This window comes from Egretta garzetta, unplaced genomic scaffold (genome assembly GCF_000687185.1).
Source record: "Egretta garzetta isolate BGI_Z169 unplaced genomic scaffold, ASM68718v1 scaffold557, whole genome shotgun sequence".
NCBI classification, from domain to species: domain Eukaryota; kingdom Metazoa; phylum Chordata; class Aves; order Pelecaniformes; family Ardeidae; genus Egretta; species Egretta garzetta.
In genome coordinates, this window is record NW_009260264.1 from 1,947,292 (window position 1) to 1,951,111 (window position 3,820).

A 3,820-nucleotide genomic window follows, 5' to 3' on the forward strand; every position below is an offset into this window, starting at 1 on the left:
GAAAGGGTGGTGGCACCAAAATCCCTCTCTCTGCAAGAGCCTGCAGCTGGGTACAGAGCTCACATTCAGTTCTTCATCCTCTTCTTCCCCTTTGCAGAGTGGGAATGCAGTATTCCATGTGGCTGTGTGTGTCTGTGAGCGTGTGTGACCACGCTAGGGACCACGGATGGTGAGTATCTCACCCACTTGCTGAAGTAGATCCATTTTGGGCAAAAGCCTAACCCATCACTCCACTCATAACCACAGCCCAGGTGTCTGGTGGGAGCCCTGCTCATTGTCTTGCTCCCTGCCTCAAGGTCTCTGCACGTATTTGGCTGGGAATGTACGGAGGGAGCGCATTGGCACATGGCAGAGGCAGCCTGCCTGGGAGAGAGGAGCTGGGGGGAGAGCGGCACAGGCCCCGGAACAGCAGATAGGGGAGGGCTCCTGGCCAGGATGGGAAGCAAAAGGTAGGGAATGGCTTTCCACGTGGGCTCTATGCAGGAGACTTCAAGTTTATGCAGGTAAACAGGCCTTTGGCTATGCTTTTGGATTGCTGTGAGTGGTGCAAAAGGGGAGCAGCAGGTTCATCAGTGAGGAGCAAGTCATCCAGCCACCCCGAGATGCTCCCGGTGGCTCTGGGAACCTGAGGCGCGGTGCCCTTGCAACTATCCCAGAAAGATGGCCGTGTCCCACCACGTCATTAGATGCTGTGTGGTATGGGAGCTGTGTGCTGGCATAATCCCCAGGAAAGATCAGAGGAAAGCAAAGGAAAGCCTTTTGTATGCTCAAAAACCAGGAAGAGGGAAAGTCACCTCATGGACCTGGGCTGGCCCATGAAGCCGGCAGCTGAAGCAGAGTCCATACGCTTCAGCAGTATGCCTGCAGCAAGGCGAAGGGTTGAACTCAGCACTCATGGGCTTGTCTGCCTGGGCTCATCTCTGTCCTGCCCCTCACGGCACAGCCAGCTTGCGTGAGAGCAAAACACAGGAGGTGGTTGAGGAGCCACCAGCCCCTTCCTCTGCCGTCATTGATGTTCAATGCCTTCCAAAGGGAAAACTCATCTAACTTCCAACCCCAGTTCTTCCCCATCCATATAACTGGAGGTAAGGATTTGGGACACCTTTAAAATTTCTAATGATTCCTTACATTTGTCAATACCTTTACTGAAATAAAGAGCCAAACTTTTCTTTTCCGAGTTGGCCACAAGATGGAAGCATCAGACAAAAATCTATTAGTTCTTCTTTCCCTCATCCCTTTTTCTGTTTTTGTTTCCACAGCAGCACAGATGTGCTGCCACTGCAGAGGCAGAGCAGCTGGAGCCTTTACAGCAATAGGAGGTAAAAGAATACATATGGTGTCCATCAGCTCCAAATGTTTAGTTTGGATGAACTTTGAACCTGTTACAATAACCATAGTTTTCTGTAGGATGAGACCTGTGGTAGACACTCCTTTTTAAGAATATGTACTCAAGTCCACTTGAAAGGGACAAAGGGAAAACTGAAAGACCATCATGGAAGTCAGGCAAGTTGCCTGGGCTTTTTCTGGGCCACAGTTATCCACTTTGTGTTACAGCATGCAGCCCAAATCCTGCAAAGCTGGAAACTTCACTGGCAACTGCCATGCTATCCCTGATGCTGCTGAAGGACACTCTGCCTTTTGCCTCAAAAACCTCACTTCTAGTGGGGAGAGGGAGGGATTTAGAATAGAATGTGGTGAGGAGTGAGACCTTAGATATCCCAAAATCAGCTGAGACTGCCTCCGTCTCCTCTGCATTCATTCCTTTGTTGCTTTAGTGTTGTGCTGATGTTAGATGAGGAGCCAGAAGCACTCCTGAGCCGAGGGCCAGATTCAAGTGCCTTCATGGTATTCAAAAAAATAAGGAGTTGGGACCAGTCTAATGTGCATAGCCAGACCCCCAAACCCTAACCCCCGGAGGCATGCATGTTCGAGGGTTGGTTCAAGTTTGTAAGCTATTCCAAATCCTGCAGCAATATGAGGTATCAGACATTGCCGTATCCACCCTGCCGCTAGCACCTCTGCACTCCACCAGCGGGAGCATCACCTGCTTTATCATTTCTCCATAAAAGTGTTGCAAGGTTTGTAAGAAGGGGGATGTGATTTATTAGACTGGCCGATAAAGCTGAAAAAATCATGAAGTAGCTCACGCCAGGACTTGAGGGAGGGCTTGAGGATATAAAAACTGGGCTGTGTTTTCCAGCTTTACTAATTGGCCTCATAAAAGACATCTTCTGCATCTTACTGCTGTGTGGCTGGGACAACAGCCGTTGTGTTGCCAGCAGTGGCATGTGCCAGCTGATGCCCGAGCCCTAGAAATGCCTATTTGAAGGCAGCTTTGAAACTGAAGCCACCTTGTCGGAGGTAAGCCATGTGTGCGTTACCAGCAACAGCTCTGCAAAACCGGCTCCCCCCAGTAAGTGTATTTGGGTGTGTTTGTATTTATATGAAGTGCACTTGTGAGCTCGCCGATTGATTGCTTTCAAAGGTAGAGTTTTGTTTTGCTCACAAGCTATTTGACATGCAAAATGATCGGTGCTTTGGTAGGTAAAAATGCTGCTGTATTGATGTGGGAAGGATGTCAATGCTTTAAAGCCAATCTTCAATTACAAAAAAAAAGGAGTGTACTGTCATCATTTAACCTGGCATGCTGTATGACACAGACCAGAGGGTTTTCCCAAATTAATTCCCATTTGAACCAGAGCCTGTCATCTAGAAAAAAAAGCAGTCTTTTCTCATCTCTGTGAATCCTTGTGTAAATATCAGGTTTTGCAGCTGCTTACATGTGAGACAAGTGTTATTAGTTCAACACTCTGGGCATGCACCAAACCAAGACTTATATTTCCACACTGTTTGCTCAGAGGAGCTCAGAAACCCGTTAGCCATCGTTTCTAGTCTGATCGGCTGGAAGAGCAAGGGGAGTGGGATTTCATCAACATATTTCAATCATTTTCAGTGTAGTTTCTGCTGGCTGCCTTTGGCAGGTTTAGGTTATGTGTGTACAATACTCTGATGCTCTGTGTATGAAACGGGAGTTCCTCTGGCTGGAGGTTAGTGGAGGTGGACTGGCCTGAAGGAGGAAAGATGCCTGTAGCCAAAATAAAATGGTATAACGTTCCTACTTGGTGAGAGTGCAGTTTTGGGCCCCTCACTACAGGGAAGATGTTGCATTGCTGGAACATGTCCAGAGGAGAGCAACAAAGCTGGTGAGGGCTCTGGAGCAGAAGTCTGCTGAGGAGCGGCTGAGCGAGCTGGGGTCGTTCAGCCTCAGTCTGAGGGCAGACCTTATCACCCTCTACAACTGCCTGAAAGAAGGCTGTAGCGAGGTGGATGTTGGTCTCTTCTCCCAGGTAATGGGTGACAGGACAAGGGGAAATGGCCTCAAGTTTCACCAGGGCAGGTTTAGGTTGGACATTAGGAGAAATTTTTTCACAGAAAGGGTTGTGAACATTGGAACGGGCTGCCCAGGGAAGTGGTCGAGTCCCCATCCCTGGAGGTATTTAAGAGATGGGCAGAGGAGGCTTAGGGACATGGTTTAGTGGTGGAATGGCAGTGTTAGGTTAATGGTTGGACTTGATGATCTTAAAGGTCTTTCCCAACCTAAATGATTCTATCTAAGATTCTATGATTCTAAGAAAATGTGGGTGAGTTTAGTTAAATGTGAGTGTTTTCCCTCTCTGTCCCAAGACCTTCACATGCTTTTCCAAGCTGTGCCTCCCCCTTGGATGGCCCAGGGAGATTGCTGTGAGCAGAGCAGGAGGGGTGCCACTGCTGCCCCTCCCAGGGCTTTGGTCAGAGCCACCCATGCTTGGCATTTAAGTGT